Source organism: Artibeus jamaicensis, unplaced genomic scaffold (assembly GCF_021234435.1).
Source record: "Artibeus jamaicensis isolate MK-2021 breed Jamaican fruit bat unplaced genomic scaffold, CSHL_Jam_final contig_76, whole genome shotgun sequence".
Lineage (NCBI taxonomy): Eukaryota > Metazoa > Chordata > Mammalia > Chiroptera > Phyllostomidae > Artibeus > Artibeus jamaicensis.
This window is the reverse complement of record NW_026521954.1, coordinates 24,026,794-24,049,911: the sequence shown is the minus strand read 5'-3', so window position 1 is coordinate 24,049,911 and position 23,118 is coordinate 24,026,794. Positions and strand designations below refer to the sequence as shown.

The window sequence follows — 23,118 nt, the reverse complement described above, 5'->3', positions numbered from 1 at the left end:
GTGGGGGGCGGACCCCAGACGCACATCTCAGACCCCAAACGAGACATTGTCCTGTAAGCAGTGTGTGAAAAGCGCGTGGAGAACAGTGGTCTAAAGGGGGGACCGGAGAGTTGGTCCCAATGAGCCGACAGCTGCTTCGGGAAAGGAACAGCCTCATTTCGAAAAATGGGGACATATAGTGAGAGGCATTCTAGGAACCTAATTTCTCTTGGGGGAGGGTGTGCGGCCGGACAGACGCTCTGAACTCTCAGTTCGCAAAGTTCAGGGGCTGCTCTGTAAGATCGTGAGTTCGCTGTCACCGCCGACCTGAACGCGGGGAAAGTGTCTCCACAGCCGGTTGCTTTTCCGTCGCGGCGCCAACCACGGTGTTTTTGCCTGTAATGTTTAATTGTCTCGTGCCCCACCCCCTTCCCTTCCCCACCCCCCTCATTGGGGTCAAAGATCGTGTTCCGCAGACCTCTGCCTTTCCCGGGCCTCCTGCAGTAGATTAGGGTGCACGGTAGGGATCAGTACGTCTTGAGACTGACTTAGGGCAATCTTTCGCAGACGCAGTTACAACTGTAATTGTGTTACAGTTATCAAAATTCCTTTCTGTTCCCTGAGCACAGCGGGGTTTCGCTTAGGAGAGCAGGGTCCTTCTGCTTGAGGGCGGGGACGGGGTTGGCTTGGCCTCAGAATCGCCAGTGCGAGGCTCAGCGTTGCTTAGTACGTGGTGGTTGAATGAAAAAAGAAAATGAACAAATGGTGTCTGTCTTCCCCACTGCACTCTGTGCGGGAGAGATAATGTGCGCCTTGTTCGCTGTTGTGTCCTCCGCAGTGCGGGTGGTGGTGTTTCCGCCTAGCTTGGCGGTTAGACAGTTCTGTCTGTCCTCTAAGAAACAAAAACACAAACTCGCAGAAGTTCAGAGGTGCCGGTGAGGGGCTGTGAAGGTGAACTTCGTTAATTTCTTGGTAAATCCACTTCTGTTTGGCACACAGCCCAACACCTGGTACTTTGCAGACACTTAGATTTTTTTTAATGAATACATGTATGCATGAATTAATGAGTGGCAGTTTGCAGAGGCTAGTCAACCATCCGGGGAGGGAGATTGGCCAGATGAATCCATTCAACCTATCAGAAAGCGTCGATTAAGCACCTACTTTCTGACCAGCACTGTGTTAGAATAATAATTCAAAAGGTCTGGTGGGGGGAACAGACATTAACAAAACAAGTGCCATAAAGCCTTGTAGATGGTGTGCAGGGCACACAGGAAGTGTGTTCAGGTGCTCCTAAGTGCCAAGAACGGCTTTGTAGAGGTGATGGTTCCTGACCCTGACCCTGAAAGAGGTGTGGCTGGTTCCAGCACAGATGGGGTGGAGAGGGGTGTCTCCGCTAAGAGAAGAGTGTGCACAAAGGTGTGCAGATCGGTCACTTTTATGCTCGATTTGTGTGCTCGATGCATGTCTGCCCATTAAATTACAAACAAATTAGACAGTACATTGGACATTTCGAATTGTGGGGGAAGGAACTTATATCTGAACAACTCCAAATAGTAATAACTCTACTGCTTTGCAGTGAGAACTTGATTAGTTAACCATTTGGACTGTGGGACTAGTGGGGGCCTTGGGAGTGGAGAGAGAAGAGTAGGATTTGGATTTAGAAGACTTGCATTTGAATCTGGGTTCTGCCATTTAGAAGTGGGTGACTTGGGCAAGTCCTGTGACCTGAGTCTCATTTTCCCTTTCTATGAAATGGGCGTGATAATACCCTACCTAAATGATAAGCATATTATTAGGATCTTATGAAACTGTGTATGTATCATAGAGAACCATACTGGTTATTACTGTTCCGCTTCACCCCGCCCCAAACCCACATAGTTAGTTTAGACTGTTTTCATCATTGGTGCTAAGCTGTATTCCCTAAACCACTGAGCTTTCCTGTGCTTTCATTCCAAGCCAGTGCTGATTTCCCAGCAGACCCGGGAGGCTCAGAGTCCTTTGTGCAGTGTGCCCCAGGCAGCCGCTACCAGTTGTTGGGCCAGACATTGAAGTTGAAATCTGCTGGATGTCTTATCTGACATGTACAAGAAATAGAACCTTCTTCCTCAGCTTACCCCTGGGCTTTGTTCTTTCTGCACTTATAGATCTTAAGTTCATGTTGTGTAGGCATCTCATTTTACAGGTGGGCAAACATACCCAGGTAAGAGAAACGCCTTGCCCAGAGTCCTAATACCCAAGGTCATGGAACAGAGTCAGAGGTAGGAGGCAGGTGCTTTAATGCTGTTATGCCCCTCCCCCACCCACCCCCTTTAATTTCCACTGTAGTTCTAAACCAAGAATTCAGTTCTTTGGCTTTAGAATGGCAGTGAGTCTTCTCCTTAGGTTACTACTGGATTCATAACTGGAGACCTAAGGGTATTTAGAGCAGAAAGACCTGAATTGGAGTGCCTCTTACTGCTGTAGGAACTTGGGCAAGATACTTAACCTTAAATAGAGGAATAACAACCAGGTGAAGTTGTTATGCAGATGAGATGAGAAAAGGTATGCAGGTGCCTGCCCCAGTGTGAGTTTTGGTTGCCGGTGACAGTAATCGAATGTAAATTGACCTGAGCAGAACGGGATGCCTTGGCCCGCATAGCTGGGAAGCGCAGGGTGGAGCTACATTCTCTAGCTCTTACCCATAGAACCCCAGGAACGGACTCTAGGTGGTTCTCCTTGGATCCTGACCCCTTGTTTATGGCGCCAGAGGGATAACATTTCTCAAATGGCCCAGGTCATATGTCCCCTCTAGTAAGCAGGAGGGTTGGCTGCTGTGGTTGTTGGCCTCCCAGGACCTTGGAAAAAGGGTGCTGCTTCTGGGTGTGTGGGGCGAGAGATGTCAGGCGGGCAGAACCGACACAAACAGTCCTCACAGCGCCTGACCTGCCTGGTTGCTCTCACCTCTGTGGTGAATGAAAACCCGGACTGTGGGGGTGTGTAGGTGACAGGTTTGGGTGTGGGGACGTGGCTGCAGGTGCCTCATAGTGGCCGCCCTCCATTTTCTCACTGACTTTTCTCACTGCGGTCCGGGGGAGCGCCCCCTTGGAAACAAAGACCCCAGAAGCAGCCAACCTGTCCGGGGCAGCAGGGGCTGATGAAGAGCACAGGAGCCCTGTGTCGTAGCGCAAGGCCGGCCCCGAAGTGGGCAGGCCGCGTGACCTTCCTGGGCCCCAGCTTCCACACGCGCAAAACCGAGAGCTGAGACGAGATGACTGCCGGGACTCCTTGTTACACACACAGGGGTGTTCGGATTGCGTGTGAGACGATGGAGGCTGAGCCGTTGGAGGCTTTGTCTTCAGAGTAGGCGTGCAGGTGAGGCTCTCTTCATCACACCGTTGCGTTTGTGAAAGCTAAGTGTCATTTGTTTTTATTTTCTTAGGAATTGTGTATCTTGCGTTCCTGGCTGAAATCTAGAGTTCTTGTAGTGAGTAGAGCCAGATGACCCGGTCCCTGCTTCCCCCAGGACCCCCCTCCTCCCACTCTCCTCTGACTCTCCTGCCCCCTTGCCTCTTTGTCGTTCTCACGCCACCAGGCACAGGCCAGGTCCGTCTGCTACCCATTTTTAAGCAGAGGTTTACTGGAGTGCAGCCTGTTCGTTTGTTTACGTATGGGCTATGGATGCTCCTGTGCTGTGGTCGCCGGGTTGTAGCCTGCAAAGGCCTGCAGAACCAATCGTACGTACTCTCTGGCCCTTCGGGGAAGAAGTTTCCCAGCCCATAGGTGACAGCATTGTTGGCAGTGCTCTGAGGAGCTTGCAGCTTCTGCTCCGGGCTTTGCAAGCAGAGACAGGAAAGGACCGTGTTTGTGTTTTAAAATAATGGTCGGCCTTGAAGGTGAGTTTGCAATGTGCAAGGCTGACATAGAAGCGCTGATCAGGAGGCACTGAGTGGGAGGCTGCTACAGCCATTCAGGGGAAAGTCAATGAGCTGGTGACAGTAGGGTGGACAGGAGTGGGTGGATGAAGGAGATATTTGGGAGGAAGGCTCAACCATGTTATTCCTCTGTGGGGTTAGAAAGAGTAAGAGGTAGAACCATGCCCAGTGTTCTGGTGGCAAAGTTAAATGGTAACAAATGTCGAAGTAACATTTTTCTCAGAGTTAGAGTAGAATGCCCACCATTCCTGCTTTTTTCTTGTCCAGTTCTGAGCAGCAGAGAGTGGGTCCCAGGAGCCCAGCGGCCCCTGGGGTTTTCCTGAGACAGCACGAGGTGGCCACTTCCCCAGTGGCAGTGCTTCCTGTAGCCCTGGACTGGGGAGGCAGCTAGAGCCCAGTGGGGTTGCGCAGCTTGGCCACATTTCAATCTTGGAGGCAGTTGAGCCACAGATAAGCTGGCCAGGACAGTTGGCCCGTGGCCAGCACAGGTTCGAGCTGCGTGGGTCCACACGCACGCAGGTTTTTAAAAATAACTGGCCAGTCAGCCTTCCATGTGTCTGGTTTTGCACCCCAGGTTTCAATTCCAAAACAGTGTTTTCGTTTGGAGGTCAGGGGTCCTTGGACTCGGAGGGCCAGCTTCATGCACTGTTCTACACCATTTTATATTGGGGACGTGAGCACCTGCAGATTTTGGTATCTGTGAGGAGTCCTGGAATCAGTCCCTTGCAGATACCCAGGGGTGACTGTAGTTAAGTTTTGGGGGAGTCAAAAGTCACACACGGACTTTTGAGCACAGGGGGTTGGTGCCCCTCACCCCTGTGCTGTTCAGGGGTCCACCTCCCAAATCCAGCAAACAGGCGGGGCCTTCCCCCACATGGGCAGAAATGCAAGGCAGGTCAGCCTCGGTGACTCATCAGGGCCCTTCTCCACGCCAGGCTCTTCCCAGCGCTCCTCTGTCTTCCCAGTGCACTGGCTCTGTTGGAAGAAGCTCATCTTGGAGGTAGTGATTTCACCACGTACTGTAGAAGCACGGTTCTCTGGGACAGTCAGTTCATCTTCTTCGTGCCGAGAAAAACCTGGACTGGGGCAGAGTTCCTTTCCTCTGTTGCTGGGTGGCAGGTCACGATCAGTTCACTGTGTCACGTGCTCGGACAAGGCTGCCAAAACAGGTCTCCTCGGGGGGACGTTTTAGGAGAATTCTTCCTGTCCAGGGTTTGGTTCTGCCCCGCTAGCTCGAGACCCAGGTTCGTCCGCAGACTGAGGGTGGAATCATCTGTCGGGGCAGATCAGCCGTGTTCGCGTCAACTAGTGTGAAAGTCAGAAGAATATCAAGCTTATGTATTTGAGTGCAATGGAGGATACTGATTTTGGAAAATCAATTCATTTTTGAGCTGCAGTCTCAGGTACTCTGTCAAGGAGTTTACATACCTGATCTCATTTAATCTTTCTCTTATGGGGTAGAAATATAATATTATTAAGTGATTTTAGAACATTGACTGTGTTGTGAGTAATCTAGGATTCGTACAGACTTGATGTCTGGGGTTTCTTTTTACATGGACGTCTGTGTGGGCTCCCTCTGGTGGGTGAAGTGTCTGTGAAGTCTACAGTGGTTAATTATGGCTAGTATTATGAAAAACTTAGTGTGTTTAAAACATACTAGGTTTCAAGGCCCCTTCGGACCTCTCCCAGAGAGAATGCACAAACCAGAAGAATGAAAGTGTGATGTGTCCTGAACTCCCGTGACTCAGATGCGGGAAGCTTGCGGCACCGTTGTCATTTAAAGCTCAGCAGCACTTTGTTCTTCCCAGCTCTCAGGGTTTCGAAGTGTAAAAATACTGGAGTTCCAGCTCCTCCTGGTCACGGAACAGCACCAGCCCCCTTGCCGGAGCTTCGTCAGGGAGCTAGGGATGCCTCCAGCCCCCGAGAGAGCCTTCATTTTACCTTGCTGTGCAAATTCCTGTGTGCTTCTGTTTTTTTAATTCTGTTTCTCCATTTGTGTTTTCAGAGAGAGGGGAAGGGAGGGAGAAAGAGAGAGAGAAACATTTCAAGCACATTACTAGGCAAACGTGGCGTACTGAAGAGCGTCATAAGGTGGACAGAGGGCTGACATTATCATGTTAGGCTAGTAGAACACTGCTGCCCAAACCAGGTACGGTTAAACCATGTGTATGAAACAGGAAATACCCTAGGTGCGGGGACCGGATGAAAGGGAATTCACTAAAAAATGTTCTCTAGGGGCGGTTTATTTTTCTGCTTATGTCACCCCGAATTCTTTGATGAGCACATAATTACTTGTGAAATGAAAAGCAGAACAGAACAAAGTAAAACTCATGAAAGATGAGTTTTTATTGAGATGCTGTAGGAAATGGAGAATTAATATCTTCTGATTAGAAAAATGACAAGAGTAAGCAGTATCTAATTATATATTAAATGCACAACAGAGGGGGTCCCCATTTAAAGGAAGTCTGCGGTGAGACTGTTTGTAAAGGAGTAATTTTCCTGTAACTCGGCTGGATTTTCAGTTCAGACTTCCTTAACCTATATAAGAAAATCATCCACAAATGTTGCATTGATGTCTTAGCTTTCTAGTTGTCATTCTAAAAAATAATAAGCGATAATAATAGCTACCACTTGTTGAGCACCTGCTTTGCCCGGCACTGGCTGGAAGCTTTGTAACTGAGCTGACTGCCCGTGCAGGTTAGGTGCAAGGCGTCCTTTACTGGGGAAGGAACCGAGGCTCACGAGGCTCGGTGAGCTGCCAGGACGATGTAGCAGTGACAGGGTGTGCTGTGCGCCCGGGCCGCCTGCCCCTCCCTGGGCCCTTTGCAGGGATGTGCTCGTGGGGAGTGCTGTCCAGGCCCCGGGCTCGTGTTCTCCTTGGCGTGTCATCGGGTCAGCTGCTGTCTTCAGGAGCGTGTTGGCTCCGTGAATCATTCACACTTGAAAAGTGCCCGGCTGGCTTTCAGGGCTCTGCAGCTGCCTCCAAACCGAACTTTAGAACAAATCAACAATTACTTTCTAATAGAGATTTATTTAGGTTTCTGTATTTGAATAGTTAATGTATTTTAATGCATTTCTTACAGGTAGTGTTGAGGTGTGCTTTGGGGAAAAGGGAAAAGATTTGTGGTTTTAGTACATTATGAGAAAGAAGAAGACTCAACTTGTACATTGCAGACATTAAAAAAGTGTAACTCCTTTTTCTGTCTGTGGGACGCTCTTTTGTTATTTTGTTTATTTGTTCATTCAGTGGTCATCTTATGGAAGCTTCCATAAGATGAGACGACTTCCGAGTTGAGACGACTTTTCAGAATTGCCTAATGAGGCAGGGGCCAGCCCTTTAAGACCTCTGCTTTGGCCTCCGAGGGACATGGGCTTCCCCCGGGGAGGCCCAGTGCAGGGAGGCCCAGTGCGGGGCAGGGCAGCTTCCTCCTGCTGTGAGCCTCAGCAGGCAGGTCTCAAGGGCGAGGGAACCGAGGGCCTCACTCCTGAAGGCGCAGGTCTGCCACAGCGCCTTCGAGTGGCTTGAGGCACCGTGTGTAGAGCTGCTGGCGCCGGCCTCCTGCGCCGCGCCACACCGCAGAGTCTCGGCAAGGGGCAGCTGCTTTCTTACCGACTTGTGTTTGCTGAGCAAGCGCCTGGGAGTAAAGAGGGCACTTAGGCAGCTGCTTGGCAGAGAAATGCGAGTGAGGTTTCCATCCGGCCACCAACTCATCTCAGTCTAGAAGGGGCATTCGTTCATTCGTTTGTAAAGTCATCCAATAAAGATTTATGGAGCACCTGCTGTAGACTATGACTGTTTTTGCCCCTGGGGGTAAAGCAAAGACAGAGAAAGTCCCTGCTTTCATGGTTTATATTCTAATGGGAAACTTATAGTAAACAAGTAAACAGATACAGAAACATATTTGTCAGGTAGTGATAAGTAAACTCATAAATATAAGATGTACTCATGCAGTTAGAGAAATCTCCCAAAGAGGAACTTTAAGGATTCGGAGGACAGAGAGCCCCTCTGGGTGAAGTTGAGAGGCGGTGCCACGGAGGAGGTGACGTTTAGGTGGCCTCACTGGTCTGCACACGGGGGAGAAGAGAGAGGAGAAGCAGGACTGGAGTGTGACAGCGGCGTCGGGCGGGGAGCACAGGACGGGAAAACCTGGGGAGGGAAGCTCAGTGCTGCTGGGGGGCGTGTGCGCCGTGGGCTGTGCTGCCTGTTACCCCTGGGCCCTTACTGATCTACTCTCCACCCTCTCCGCTCTGCTCCTGCCCCAGTAGGCTGATTTCTCTGGAATGTGTGGCCGGGTTTCCTTGCTCTCTGGCTTTTAACTGGGTTCAGCCAATGGCAGGCTCCAGCAGACTGAGGGCTGGGAGAGGGGTGTTGGGTCGGGACCTGGGTAGAGGCTTGGCCTCCACCGTCCATGGCTCGGGTGGGTGTCTGCCTGTCAGCACTCCAGTCTCTTCCCTGTGTGTGTCGGGCATCCGTGCGTTAGGATGTGTTCAGCCAGTAGGCTGGTGCCAGCAGCAGTAGTCAGGGTGGAGTGGCATCCCTGTGCCAGAGAGACAGGGCACAAGGCTTCATCTCCATGGCAGAACCGTGGGCGTGGCACTTCCGCCTTTTTATTTAAGACAGTTTTAGAGAAGAGTTTCTCTCTCTCTCTCTCTGTCTCTCAACACGGCAACAGGCAAAAGTCAAGAGTTTCAGGCTCAGACAGATTTTCTGTCAGTGATGTGGCAGCTCATACTTTTCTTCCAAATATGACCTAAAGGTTGGAGGTGGTAAATGGCTCTTGTGGCATTTTTGACTATAAACCCGAACTGGAATGGAATCTGCAAGCCATTATCAGACTCTGAGTCAAGCTGCCTTGCCTTTCTCCTGTTTTTGTTTTAGGGGAAATGTGTGTTTTTATTCTGTCAGCGGACAGTTTACATACTTAATACACCTAATATTAGGAGGGAATTATATAATGAACACTTGATGTGAAGGGACTAGTTAAATACTTCAGCTCCAAGGGATTCTATTAAAGTAATAAGGAAATTACATTTAATTTTAAATGGTAGAAAGATTTTTTAATGTTATTGCTATTAAGCATGTATTAAACCCATTTTTTTTGCAATGAATTCCCAAAGCACAGTTCATCTTTGTACAGGTGGAAAGGAAATATTCTTGCAAAACATGTAGTTTGATGTCTTCTTAGCTGTGGAGAGAAACGTACTTTTCTGAAGAACAGAATATGATGGTTGGTTGGAAACTTTTGGAGTCACAGGCTCTTCCTGTGACTCCCTCTCAAAATAAGAAAATACATGGAGACGGGTCCCCGATGAAGACGTGGCGGCACTTTATCACCCTAATTGACTCCAGACATGGAGGCCGTGACTTGCACGCCAGCAGTGACAAGAGGAAGTTAAATCAAAATTAAAGGAAGGAAATAAAAAAGATATCATGGAGAGGTGATGAATTTTCTGAAAGCCTCTAAATATGTGTCTGAGGGCGAGTAAGAAATCTGCGAAAGTGTGTCTCTCTCAGCTGTGTCAAAAGATGGGATCCGGAAACATTTCTGTCCCGAAAAAGCCCTTCGCTCTCTTTTGAAAGTCTTTTTCGCCTTTGTTTCTTGGTCCCACCCAGTCCGTACAGGCCTATTTGCTTCTTTACTTTTCCACGACTCCACTGTCTGTAAAAATCAGTCTCTCCCCTGATACCCATGGGGCGATGTTTTGGGAGGCTTGGTTTTTCTGTTTGTATTTTGACATTCTGCTGTAGTTCCAGAGCACGTAAATAAAATCCTAGGAGTCAGAGCCTGCCAGGCACGCATCCACACTGCCGCCGTGGCTGCAGTTGTCTGTCTCTGTGTCCCTGACCCAGGAGGACAGGGACTGTGCGCCCCCTCTGCTGCCCCACCCCCGCGGCCTAGAGCACAGAGTTAACACGCATTTGTGAAATGGAGTGAATGAATGGCGTGTTTCCTGTTTCTCAGCCATCCCGCCGTGACCCCGTGGGTTCAGACCCTCACCGTCCTGCGCCCGGCAACACTGGGTGCAGCTCCCGCCCCAGCCCACAGCAGGCCACTGCACAGAAAACGCGGCTCTCGTCATCACGCTCCGAGGCAGACGTGTGCTGCGCTGCTCATCCCCACACGGCAGATTCTCGGTCGTTGGGCTGGTCTTCCAAGGCCTTTATAAAGCCAGCCCCGCCCATGTTTGCAGTTCTGCGTCCCACACTTCCCGAATGGAATCGTCACCCCAGCTCTCACATGCTGCTCCGTCTGAAGCCTCCTCTGCTCTCTTGCCTCCTCGCCTGTCTCCCACTTCACCTCCTGCTCAGACGCACCTGTCTCTAAAGGTGCTGTCTGCCCTGCTGATCTTCTGAATTCAGGCGCCTGTTGTGCTCACTAAGCAAGGACCTGCCTGTGGCCGGGGCAGCCCTCGCATCACGGTTTCCTGTTACTTCGAGACTTTCATTGCTGCTGAACCTGCTGTCTCCTCAGCTGCATTGTTTGCTTTTGTGCGTGGGGGGTGGGAGTGGAGAGGGCAGGGCCCTGACGTGCTGCCGCTTTGTGCGTCCCTCAGGGGCCCCTGCAGCTGGTATGGCAGCATCTCGGCAGAGCCCACGTCCCTTCAGAGGAGTGGCTCCTGGATCGCCGCTGCCCGGCCTGTGGTGGGGATTCAGTATGTGGCATGTGACTACATGAATAAAGACACTCTCGAACATTTGTTTAGTAGTTTCACTAAAAGGATCAACAGAGGTGATTTTATTCTTCTTCTCATAAAAATCCAGGTTTTTGCTGGGCTTTATTTCATCCTTAACAGTCGTCTTTAAAGCGCTTCTTCCCTTTGCCTGCTTCCAGCTTCATACCAAAATGGAAATCAGTTTCCTCTAGTTGTTTTCCCTGTGAAATTGGAGAACAGCTTTTCAGTCACCTCCCTATAAATAACCCTTCAGCAAGTTAAATCGCCTCTAGGACTTTCTTTCTCCAGATTAAATTATCCCAAAGCCCTTTTTTCCCTCTCATAAAGTCATTTTCAAAAAGAAGCATTCGTTATTTTTTATTTCTTCTTCTAGCTCTTTATAAAACTTTATTTATTTATTTCAGAAATGTACCACAGGACACCCCTTTGAGGGCCAGACAGTACTGTCTGGGGTGGGAGGCGTCCTGAATCTCAGTCTTGTGTTTGTGTTGGGAGTGTCCTGTTGGTTTTTTTTCATCGCCTATTACATGTGACTGAGGGTCCACTCACACCCTCTCCTTGTTCTGCTCGTTTCTTGAAATGTGTAGCTCGGCATTCTTCCCACAGATAGCACTGGCTGCATCAGGAGTCTTATGGTTACGAGGTACAGACAACCCAGTGTGAATCAGCTTTGTGTGACCACGGGAGCTAATAGATTCACACCACTGAGCAGCCTCATGGTGCAGCCTAACCTCTGGCACGGCTGGGCCTGTGGGCCAGGCGGCGCCCGCACGGCCCCAAACTCTGCCCTCGTGGTGCTGGCCTCCCGGAGGCACCGCCATGCTCTTGCTTTGTGGCCGATGAAGAGCCACACACTGCGGACCTGCTTTCCCATGATGCCCTGCCCAGGGGAGCAGAGGCTCTGCCCTTGGGCACCTGCCAGAGCGGGGGGGCTCAGTCATCTGCATCGGCTCACACTGAGTCCTGTGCCCGTCCTGAAACCCGCCCACTGCCAGAGGGGAAGGGTACACTGTTCATCTTGGTCTGCCGAGGACCACACATGTGGCTGAGAAAAAGGGAAGAAGGATTTCCAAAGGAAGTTTGGGGAGGTCGTCCCTAGTGGGGGGAGCAGTGGATGGGGCTGGCCCACAGTAGATGGTGCATTGCCTTCAAAATCGTGCCCTTCATTCCACCTTAACAGTTCACTAATGCTTTGAACTGAGGGGGTTTCTGAGAATGAATTTTTCTTTCACTGAGTCACTGTTTATTGAGCATCTAGGATATGCCGGGCATGCAGCCAGGTATCAGTGCACAAATGTGAGTGAGACAAGCCCTGACTAGGAGAAACACGTTGTTCGCTGAAAAGACAGACTAGCAGGCAAGTGCATGCTGTAATAGGTGCTGTTTCCAAAGTGTGTTTGGATGCTTTGGTGGACGTGAAGAGCTCGGTGAGAGGGGCGTACAGGGAGGGCTTCAGAGGAAAGGTGAGTTTGAGCTGAGCCTTGAAGGGTGAAAGGGGCTGTCCTAGCCTGGGAAAGGAAGGGCCTTCTCCCGAAGGCCATGGTGAACCGAAAAGTGCTTTCTTTCAGCAGGGGCTGACAGGAAAGGGTGCGGGTTTCAGAAAGACCACCCCGCTGGCTGCTGGGAGGGTGGGCAGAGGGGAGAGGACCTCCAGCAAGGTGGAGGACCAGGCAAGCCGTTGCGGCTACCAAGTCCAGTCAAGACTTAGTGACAGCCTGCCCTCCACCAGCGACTGTGGGGCCAGGGCCGATTCCAGGCTTAAATGTTGGGTTTGGCAGGATTCGTTGGGTGCGTGCATGGGAAGTCAGTGGTTCTGAATGACATCCAGGCTTTGGTTATGGGTGACCAGGTGGATGGTCAAGGCAAGTTCAGTATCTTTTGTTATTTGGGGTGCTTGCTGAACACCCAAGGGACTTGTGCTCGAGGCGGCCATAAATGCAGAAATGGACACGGGAGAGGTTTCTGAGCGAGAGCTGTGGGCGGAGAGGCACCAGGGCGTGGGTGGGTGGGGGGTGAGGGTGCCCAGGGGAACTTCAGGTGGGGAGGAGGCCTCAGTCATCCCTGGGCAGCGGTGCTGGAGAGGCGGGCAGAGGACGAGGCGGCGGAGAAGGGGGCTGTGGAGAAGTTCAGCGTGGGGCCTTCCCGGCGACTGCCCTCTTCTTACCTTGATAAAGGCAGTGCCACCTGGGACCGTTTGTGGTGCGGACTCTGGGCTCTGCTGCCTACTGGTGTGCGCCTCGTGGGCAGACGACTTAGCTTCATCCCCTGATCTTTGTAATGGCAATAAAGTAGCACCCGATTTTGGAGGGTCCAGTAAGCAGAGCACTTTGATGCACAAACACAGACACCAGTGAGCGCCCCCGTCCACGCCTCTGTCACTGCTGAGTTCGTCCCAAGTCCAAAGTCAGGGCGTTCGGGCTGTGCTGGCCCCCTCCTCTGGAGGGGCCGGTGGTTCTGGTGCAGCAGCGCAGGTTCTGGCGTCTCAGAGGGTTTCCAGATTATTTACTGGATTATTTTTTTCTAATGACTATTAATTTTACCTCTGACATTGATGTACTTTTCTTTGTTTCTTCCATACTTAACATATCTCTAAATTGTCCATAATGCCTCACAGCACACAGCTTTCCCTTCTTCTTCATCTTATTTTTTTTTTAATTTCCTTCCCCAGAGTCATTCCTAAGGTTCTGGAATGCCGGGTTAGCTGCTCCCCCACATTCCGGTCAGTTTCTGGCATGTTACTGTTAATCAGGCTACTTTTCCCATCCGTCTGTAGGAATTGGCAGTGTTCTCGACTCCTCCCCATTATGGTCAGGAATATGAACTTGCTGGCTTTTCTTCTTCCTCTTCCATTTTCCCAAGTCAATGTCTCAAACCACTGATTAGATCTATTTGCCCACAATAACATAAGCAGGCACAAAGCTTAAATCTGTTTTAAAGGAGAATTGTGGAGTCTGTTACTCCATTAAAGTTCTTAAAGTCTGGGTTAAAGCGCGACAGCAGCACGCAGGGCGGGGCGTGAGCGTGCTGCCGAGTCTCTCACGTCTCGGAGCCAGACGTCGTGTGTGTTCATTTTAAGTGACTGGGTGGGTCACTTTTCTGTTTATTACGAACACGGACACCGATGCTAACTGACATGCGAGAGGAACACAGGCAGTAGTGATGAAAACCATTTAATGATTAGTGAGGAAACAAATATTGTTTAATGAAAATAAAAACCGTGGCGAAAGGGCCCAGTGCTGACTCTGGGAAACGCAGCCGCGCTGCGGTCTGCTCTGCACCCTCTGTCCGGTACAGTAGACATTGTTGAAAACTGCTTGGGAACCGGAGCAATTGTGAGCCTGGAATGTCCTGCAGATAATTAAGTTGTGGTCAGGCTTTGGAAAAATAAAAAGTTCTCGAACTATGATTTTATAAACATGCTACAATAACATTTCTTTATATTTAACAGTTTCTTATAGAAAGCTGATACTCTCATGAGGCATTGATTAAAGGTAAAACATCAAGAAAGAAAAAATATTAAATTAAAACTTCACTTAGGATGTTGACAGTTGGCTTGTAATATTAAACAGATGTGTATGTTCCTGGGGATATTCTTCTTTCTGAACTGAATTGCTAAGTTGTATTTTTTTTATGACAACTACAAATTTTTGATCAGTTAATAATTTTAAATGCCCTTTCTGCAATCTTCTGTATTCTAACTTCATCTGTAGTTTGAACCCTTTCGATGGTATAATGATTGGCGAGACCTTTGCTGCCTTCTAAAGTCTTTCACTCTCTTTTTTCTGCTCCCCCCACCCCCCGCCCCCTCTTAAAGCCCTTCTGATTTCATGATGCATTCTTGGGGATGGATTCCTTGAAGTAATTTTAGGATCACTGAGTAGAATTCTACCCTTTTAGATTTATGTCTGCAGTTTACCTCCATGTAAGTCTCGCGCTGGCGTCTGAATGCACAGGGCAACCAGCGTGCGGGTGTTGTGTTTGTGTGGTCAGTTGTGAAGGCCTCCCAGTGGCCCGCAGAGCCGGTGTGCGGACGGGCCTGTACCCCTGCTGTGGGCCCACAGCAGTGTCTGCGATGCCACCTCAAGGAGACCGGGCTCTGGGGCCAAAAAAGATTCAGATTCAGTAAAATTCTTCTCTTTGCTTATGAGGATTTTGCCATATCGGGCAAATAACAGAGCCCAGTGAAGGCAGCGGGGGCCGGGCGGGTTGGGGGCGGGTAGACTGCTGGTTGGGGGGCCAGACCGGGTTCTGCAGACTGAGGTGACGATTATTGTGCATCTTTGAAGCCTCTCGAGACTGTTTGCAGAACTAGGTAAATTGTTCGTTATTGTGTCTGGGCTAATGGACATTTTTAATTCTGAAGCTCATTTGAATTGTAAGTTGACATCTGGGCATCATAAGATTTCTGAAGGATGTGTTTTCTAGGCTGCAGTTTTTGATTGACCGGAGGAACCGCGTGGTTGCTTCAGATAGATGTATCGGTCTTGGAACTGTGTGCTGTCCGCAGTCTGTGTGCGGGTCGGGGATCAGGGTCACTTTTCTCTCCAGACTCCACTTGGGAAGCTCCGAGCTGGGGCCCAAGTGCATGGAAGGCATTTCCAGTCAACACAAGTGAAGGCTGAGCACTGAACCGTCTGAACAAATATAACTACATATTTTGTCATAAAAACTGTAACCTTGTAAACAATAAATTTATTTTTGATAGCACACTATTTAAATGTGACTGCTTTTATATCTAATTGCATAGTTTTAAAATGTTCTATTTCTTCAAGTTTGATTTAGAAGCAAAAATATATTTTGATATAAAAGTGCATTTTTAAAGGATTTTGTAAGTATACATTTCAGGCGTTCACCTTCTGTCCTGTGGCTCACTGTTTTAGAGCCGTGTGTGTGTGGGAAAGAAGACAGAGCAGATTTCTGTGCACAGTGTGTTAGCAGATTAACTGAATCACTGCCATAGTCTCCCAGAAATTGGAGGTGCTGATTAACAGTACCCTTTTGGAAACACTTAGGAATTTTATATGCAAAAATGCTATTTAAGTTGAACATAATTTGTTACTCTAGAAAGCCACTCGTTTTAGCATAAGAATCCGAAAAGCAGTAAAAATGTCTTAAGGTTTCCATCAGTTAACTCGTTTGGGGCTTTCTATTATTTCATTCCATTCTCTTCCAATGTTTTGCTGTAAGGGAGTGCTGTAAATATTTTAAATGGTTCCCTCCAACCAGAATTAATAATAGCGGATGTAAGCAAAAATGCTGTTTCATTTTATCATTATAGCTGCATTTAAAACAACTCTCTGTAAGCGATATTCTTTTATAGATACTGTGGCGTGGCTCCCAGATCCCGGCTCCAGTGTCGTGCCCGACTGGGCAGTGAGCCGCGGCCGCCTGCTGCAGTCAGCTGTGTCGGGCAGGCCTCCTTTTCCCTGTGGCCACCGCGCGCAGTCCCTCCTGTCCCCGAGTGAGAAGACCATGGTGTTCACGTCGCTTTCAGAGTTACTGTGCAGTAACTACCAGGGGGCGAGGAAAGCGGGACGGTTTCCAGCGTAGTGATGATTAAAGAATTGTGCCATTTGAACCACTTCTCCTCTTGAAAAATTATTTGATCATCCTTTCTTCCTGCACCACGTTGGGACCTTCTCAGCTATTTGCAGAAACCGAGTCTGGTTGTGCTGGGGAGAAGGGAGGACTGTGCTGCTCGTGTTTCCTGCCTGTGAGCGCTGCTGACTGTGAAGTCACTGATTTGGGAAGGGAAGCCAGTCGTTGGTCCCTAGTGGTCTGAACGGGGAAGTGCGTCTCTCGAAAATGCTATTAGAACTTTCTGTAAAGCATAACGTTTGATTAGAAACAAAAACTTTCACAATCTTAAGTGGGCTGATTGGTTTATTTAAAGTGTCTTTGAGCAACAGTTGAAGTTACTTACTTCCTTAGTCTTATTGGAAGTAGGTGAACTTGCATATAAAAACTCATAGGGTATAAGATTGGCACCTGGAATTTCAAGCCACTTAGTAAAATGGAGGAAAATTCTGTAAGTGCTTGTGTAAGTACTTGGGAAAATGTACGAGAAGGTTCTTTTTCCTCTCATCTCTTTGTTAGCTTTATCATGCTTAATTTTCATGGAAATAATGTGTTTGTTACTGTGGTCACACCGTGATTTAGCTTTGGCTTATGTATGATATTTTATTGTCCCTGTCCTAGAAAATTACAGCAGTTTTTATGAGGAGTGGTTTGTGGGTTCACACAACCCGCTTGACGTGCCATTTACTATAATTCTCTTCTAAAAGGACCATAAAACATCATGTAAATTGTTTAAAAAGGGAAAGGCCTTTTTTGAGAAAGACTAAGAAGAAATCTCTCCAGCTTTCTTTTGTTTCTTATATTCATTTTCACGACTTTGAGCTCACAATTTACTGAATGTGCTGCTGTTCTGACATAAAGCGCACGTGTCCGTGAGTGGAGAGGGCTGAGCTAGAGCCGGGCTGCAGCCGGCGTTGGCTGGGAGTCGTGTGGGTCGAGTTCACTGTAGTGTGGTCTTTCAGAACGTGCTTTCTGTGACTTTGGCAATGAAGCGAAGGAAGAAAGGAAGAGAGGGACGGAGGAAGGAAGGACAGAATTAGTTTACAGCATGTACATCTTTTTTAAAAGACTCCTGTGTTCTCTGAAGTTGTTGTGTGTCTGCAATCAATACGAAGGTGGGATTTTTAGTAACCAGCCTTGAGGACTCCTGTAAATTCACGGGTAGATTCTCCTAGAGGAACTCCCCTGTCTGGTATCTCACCGTTTCGGCGGGCGTGTTGCACAGTTTGCACACACCCTCCCGAAGAAAACACAAAGCAGCACAGTGACGAGGCCAAGTTCTGTGTGGTTTCCTGTGCACGGGTCACGTGTCTGATACTGTCTTGGTTTTGTGTGTGAGCCCAAGGAGAGCAAGGACAAAATTGTTAGTGATTCTCTGTAGCATTTACACAGTACCCAGAGCTTCCAGTCCCTTAATACAGATATACTTTAGGTTTAACAAACTGTTGTGAGACAGTCCACACAGATGGAAATCTAAAACCGAAGCAGCTGCTCACTGTGCATAAAGTTCTAACCGGTACATAATAGATTTAGTGTTGAGAATCACTTCCTTAGTACAAGTGAGATCATTGTGTTTGCAACATGTTGTAGGAACACGTAAATGAAATGATTGCTGTGTTTGTGTAAAGGTGATATAAACATTTGTTTACACAAAGTTTTCTGTTCAAATTAGCGTGTTTTTAAAAACACGAGTGTCTGTTGTTGAGAACCTCCTTGGCTTCGTGACAAGAGGAGCTTACAAGTAGGTCACGTAAGTGCGTCTTGTAGAGTGTGTCAGGGAAACTGCCCGGTTTTCTTGGACGCGGCAGTTGCACGTGTAATTGTGTGAAGAATATCAACTTAGGTTTTATGTGCGTATCAATTCCCCTTTCCATATGTGTTGAAATAGACACATATAACCAACTTCCTAAAACATGTAAAAATGCTTTTTGAAATTATTCTGTATTCAACACTTTTAAAAATTTTTTCTGTTATTGGGATATTTTTGTCCCTTCAGAATCCCAGAGTAGCTAACCAAAGTGTGTTTGTGGAATAGAAAATGAAGCTGTAGGTGGGAAGGAGATTTTAAAAAATCGCAGAGTCGGATGCCAGGCAGGGATGTTGGGAGCAGTGGGTGGGAGTGAGCCGAGTAAGCTCATGCAGCAGCAGCCCTGGGCCGCCCCAGCCCCTCTGGGGGCTCTTGCGTTTGCTGGAGCTGGGGGCCCCTTCACCAAGACTCCAGCCTCGGAGTCCAGTTCCTGTGGTCAAGTGTGCTAGGCAAGCAAGGCTTTTTCTAGCATTTGACCCAAGCTGTTGAGTATGCTGCAAATCTTTATAATTAAAAATTTTTTTGTCTGGCTCTATTGAATAAATTGTTTCAATAGAAGATGTTTGGAAACAGTATAGCTCTGCACGTGTGCCCAACTCTCCGAGTTGGAGATGGTCTTCCTCTGAGAATTCTAAAATTCTAATGCGTTGCTACATAATGACATCATTGTTATTGTGAGTGATACAGAATGTCATTTTTAGGGGTTTTCTTCTTTTAGATTACTAAATTCTTTTTCATTTTTTTTTGTATTAGTACAGACAACGTACTTCATAGTTATTTATAGGTACCAAATAAAAATGCAAAAGATTTGACTCAAGTATGATTTATAACGTACTCAGTTGCAAGAAATCTAAGCTTACTTTGCCTACAACTTTTGTCCAAAGTGTTGATGTTTTCCTATTTCTATTTTTCACTCAAGTTAGAAGATATTTTTTATGGACTTTGGGTGACATGAAATCACTTGTTATCAAACATCTGAGTTGTTTTCTTTTTTTAACTTGAAAATCTTTGTTGGTATGAGCAATTCCTGTCGGAAAAGGGGCACAATTTTTCAGTTTTTTCCCCCAAAACTGGAACTTCAGAAAATACGTAAGAGATGTAGCAATTAACCTACATGCACATTTATAATACTAGAAAATGGGCAGCGAGTTACATTCAAAGACGGGATCTGATAGGCCAAATTGCTTAAAACATCACAGTTATTGAAGATATACCCCAGGGAATCTGAGAAACCATTTAACAGATGAAAGTACATTTTGAAAAGTCTGACCTTACAGGCAATCATAAAATGAATCAAAACAGTGCTTTTTTCCCCCTGAAATGTACAGAGCCCATCTGTGTCTAATCCAGTAATTACAGACTGTGTTCAATTACCTTTTCAGACTTGGAGCAGACTGGAGACCGGGCAGCGGACAAATGCCGAGTTTCGTCTAGACCTCAATTGACCACAGTCTAAAACCTGAGTTTATATCTAATTTTGTTTTTTGTTTGGTTTGATAGTTCTTAAAGGATTCACTCTTGCTACTTGGCGTTTTACCTTCTCAGATTCGAGGTCCTGCCTTTTCTCGTACCAGAAGCCTTGGTGTCAGCGATGGGTCCTGCTGCCATCAGATGGTTGTTTTCTGAGGGCCTGCTTTTGTCTGCGTGTCCCCTGTGAGCACTGGGGGGAAGACTCCCCGGGCGGGGGAGGGGCGCGCGCCATGAGCGGTAGTTTTTAAAAGTGGCCTTTAAAATGTGGCTGCTGCTGACGAACTCTTTTTTTATGTGCTAGGAAAAAAAATTTATTTTCCTCTTAAACTCAGAAATATTCAGTTGCTTCGTACACTTAATAAGATGTTTTTTAAAATACATGTAGACTGCTAAAACAAATCTCTCATTACATGTCACACAGCTTTTTCTCTCTTTATACATTTTCATTGCATTTGTGAAATGCAGCTCTTCAGGCTGGTACCCATTAGACACAGTGGATAATAGTCATAATCCTCTTCAAACCATTTCTCTTAAAGTTATTTTATGATCTGATGAGTCTTAGTGAGAATTGCCATGAACAGCTGTGGCCAGTTCAAGTATTTAAATTTTATCTAGGAATCTTGGCAATTGAAGTTTTTCTTGAAACACAAAACAAACAAAAGATGACCACAGTTTTTTAGAATGCTTGTGCAACTAAAAACTTCCCCCCCACAACACCATTTTTTAGTATGCAAGTCATTCACATTCCAATTAGCATTGGAAACAAATGTTTTGAGGTATTTATTGGATATAATTGTTAAGTATGAGAGCATGAATTTTTCTAGGAATTTTACAACCACGGCCAGTACGCTGTGCTATTTCTTTACACTGTGTTTGTTTAGATCTCACCTTCCTAGGGAGGTTGGAAAGGTCCTGTCAGGGACCTGTCAGCTACCTAAAAGGTAGCTGTGCGAATGTAGGTTTTTGAGGAGCGATCTGGGAAATGAGACCTGAAGAGGATCATCAGTTCCTTCTGTCTTGCTGCCCTGAGGCCTCTGTCCAAGAACACTAGGACCAGACGCTGTCCTTACTTTTCCTCCTGCCCCTGCTGCTTAGGCTCCTCGTAGAGAAGGCGGGACATCAGTCTTCCTGAGCATGACCTTGAGAGACCCTTTGGACCCTGTCTCATTGCTCCCTTACCCAGTCCTTTCCACAGACCACTCACTCCTGGTTTCTGCTTTCGGTGTGTGCTGTGCGGGCCACTGCAGCCACCACCTGCGTGGCACTGAGCATGGTTGGGGTTTCTGTGTGTGTATTAACCTGCGTGAGCCTCTCCTTTGGACCTGTGAGCTCCTTCAGACCAAGGGCTGCTTGCGCGTACGTGCTCCCGTTGTGCTGCAGCACCAGACACGCTGCCTGGCTGTGGCCGGCCCTGGACTGAGTGACGGAGGCACCTCCTGCCTTACTCTCTTCCCATCGCCCGGCTCCCTCGCCATATCCACACTCTTTCTCAGGTCTGCCAGGCCCCACGTGACCCAATTCTGGCATCCTCTCCTTTTCCTCTTCTGCCGGGCTGGCCTGTGGGCTGCACTTCTGTGTGTGGCTCTAGCCACACCGGTGCCACACCCAGAACACCCGCCACCGGTTTCCTTCGGGCCACCATTACTCTTCCTTTAAAGACACGGGCACCCCCACTGTTCCGGGCTGCAGCTGGCCCACCTGGCCCAGCCATTCGGGCTGCACCTGGCCCACCTTTTTCATGTACTTCCTTGCCTGATGCCTGCACTTCACAGAGCACAGTCTCGGGGAAGTTGTTTTTCTGGTTGAGGACAGTGTTTTCTGGTCCACTGGTGTTGGCCAGCGTAGTCTTTTGGGCTGTATTGCTGTGGGGCTCACCTGAGGACTAAGCATGTGAATAAGATTCATAAAATCTAGTATTTCTTTAAAGCATTCCAGTGTTTGCCACTTTTGCTGGCTTCTCATGACTCTCCCAGGAATGCCGCCCTGTTGAGAGACAGGAGACTTGAGCTTCAGAGAACCCAAGTGGACTTGACTGAGCCATAAACCCCAGAGCATCCGGACAGGGGTTCAAGTTGGAGTTCACTGTGAATGCCGTGTGCTTTCTGGCCCATCAAAATCTTTGTAAGTATTTTTTGAGCTTTGTTGTCTGTGCGCACTGGACACCTGGGAGAGGGGTGTGTTCACTGCCCATGTGCCGCAGCCTGTGGTGCTCGGTTTCACCCCTCCTTGCGCCGCCCTGCAGTTACTGATGCTTTTCCCACTTTTTCCTCCCAAGGGCACCAGCCCTGTCCTGCCTGCCCCTTGGTCCACGGTGCACGTGGTCCTAGTACAAATGCAGAACCTGTATCAGGTGAGCGTAATGAACCAAGTGAAGAAATGAAAGAGATGCAGCCGGTTCGCTGGTGTAGATTATATGCCCTTATTTTCCTCAGAGCAGCTGCTCCGCCCTGCAGAGCGGCGGGGAGGAAGCTCGTGAGAGCCTCTGCGCGTGTGCGAGCCTCACAGAGACAGTGGGCCAGGCAGAGGCGTGGCACTGCAGGTGAACAGGTGCGGACACTCCGCCAGCCTGGATGTCCGCCAGCACCTGGCTCTCCCTGCCTGTGCGAGCTGGGCGAGGCCCACCTTCGCGTCCGTGCTCTCGTCTGTGAGGTGGGGTTACAGTGGTACCTGCCTCGGGGGTGGTTACCTACGGGGTGTGGCGAAAGTGGGTTTACAGTCGTTCGTATGGAAACTAGTACAGTAAGTAGTAACAACAGGAACAAACTGTGCGGCAGTGTTCCGCCCGTGGGAACTGCTCAGTAAGTATCCGCTTCTACTAACCCAGCACACAGGGCTGCTGGGCCCCGAAGGCAGGCATCCACCGAGGGGCACATGTCCATGTGCCTGATGCACGTAACTGTAAAAATGGTGGGAAATGCTACGTACGGAGTTGCTGGGACAGTCAGGGTGGTGAGAGCTGAGCGAGTCGGTGTGAGTACCAGGCCCCGCGCGTGGGAGAAGAGTGTCCCCACAGTCAGCCGTGTCCTGCGGTTCCCGCGCGTCCGCCATCCCTGCCCCACCCCAAGGCTCTGCACCAGTGCTGCAGGCCTGGTTCACAGGAGACGGGTGCTAAGGGGAGCGCTTCAGCCAGGAGTTGAGGACGGTTCCCGACGCAGCACCAAGCACTGAGCCTGCAGGGGGGACCGCCACAGATCCCTCGGAGAGAGTGGAGATTAAATCATTGCTCACGGACTGTGACACGGAGGAGCGACCAGGAGTGACCAGAGACGCAGACGTGTCTCTGATCTGTGCGCTCACGCATCTTCCTGACCCACGGAGGAGCCTTGCAGAAATACCCCTCCATCGGCAGTGGCCTCTCACTGCAGAGCGCTGCTTGGGGCGGTGAGGTCGCACCTCTGTGAGGCTGGACTGTCTCTCTGCAGAAGATGGACCCTCACTGCCGTCCCTCCCGTCCTCTTACGCCTTCACCTCGTGCCCTCAGGTTGAAGTGGGAAGAAATCATGTCATTTATAAAAGCAGCGACCGAACGTCAGTCTCTTATAAGAAAAGAGAGAAGAGTGTGGTTACCTGTGTGCAGCCAACTCGCACGTTGTCACCACGTGGGTGACTTGCCGGCCCTCCGGCGCCGCAGCGAGGATGTGAATGCCGCGGTGCTTCTGACCCCTCGGAAGACGAAGTCTTGCTGGTTCTTCCTTTTTG

General features: G+C 48.8%; 1 protein-coding gene across 1 annotated transcript in view; it reads left to right on the top strand.

The window, feature by feature from the left end:
* Nucleotides 1-23,118, top strand: part of STX18 (syntaxin 18) — a 92,691-nt gene that overhangs the window by 284 nt on the left and 69,289 nt on the right. The window lies entirely within an intron of this gene.